We start from the raw sequence: 1,209 nt of genomic DNA on the forward strand, positions 1-1,209 counted from the left end.
GCTCAAGGGCACCTCGGCAGTGCACAGGAGGTGAAACTGGCACCTCTCCAGCTACCAGTCCACACTCCATATTGTGGTCTGTGGGATTTGAACCGGCGACCCTCCGGTTCCCAAGCCAAGTCCCAAAGAGCTACTGCCGCCCTACTGCCCCGATTGTCTTTTTAAGGATTTTAATGTGGAAATGATACCTTTTTTTTTTCAGTGGTTCCATACTTTTTCCCTAATGAACCTCCTTTTCTACCATTTAGTAAACTGACATTTTATAGATATTTCATATAATAGTTAAAACTGTACAATAAACCTAAACAGTGAACTCTAATAACTCCAAGAAGTTTGTGTTAAACGAGAGATTTGGGTGAATTTTGAGCAGATTATTTCCTGTTTCCTGAACTTTTTATGCAATTCTCTGTCTGTATTATGTATATTTTATATATTTTTTAACAATCATACAGACTTAAAAGGCTTATTTTTTGACAAATTTAGAGTTTTATTGTCCCTGACGCTTGGCCATTGTTCTATTAGACAGTTAACTTTACATTTCTTCGCAGAAGAGAACCAAAAAAGCAGAAAAAAAAGTCTCGTCTTTCAAAACACGGAATAAATAACTTCCAACTTCACTAAAACAAATACTGGTTGTGTTATGGATACGATGGATCGATGGAACGTTAACTCACTGATAAACTCTCTAAGACTCTTCTCATCAACTATGAACATTATTATAACTATTTTATTTTGAAGTTCCTGTCCTGTTTACAACAACGACTTCCCAGATCACAGTCGGGTTTAATGTTTAAAGTTTCAGTGAGTCAGTTGAAGCCTCTTTGTACGCAGAGCAACATAACAAAATTAACTGTATCTTAGCGCCCTAACTCTGCGGTGCTGAATGCTCCTGGTTTTGGGGTTAATTTCTCATATTTCCTTTTTTATTTTGTAAACTTGTGTCCTGTCATTGTCGGATTGTTTTCACCTGTCTCTCGTTATCCTTCCCCTCACCTGTGAATTTAACTCTTTGTGTTCCCTCGTTTCTGTGTCGTTCATCCCGGTTGTTTCGTCCGTTCACTGGCAAAACATGTGACTATAGGCGTAGATATCGATAACGCGTTCTTGATTTGACGCCATATGGGAGAGGTCAAGATCCGCTAGCTAACAACGCTGAGAGATTCAGACTTCACAACAAAATCGTCTGTAACTCGCTTACTTTTGAACCAA

Source organism: Morone saxatilis, unplaced genomic scaffold, assembly GCF_004916995.1.
Source record: "Morone saxatilis isolate NCDOM2014 unplaced genomic scaffold, NCSU_SB_2.0 Contig2, whole genome shotgun sequence".
Taxonomy (NCBI): Eukaryota; Metazoa; Chordata; class Actinopteri; family Moronidae; genus Morone; species Morone saxatilis.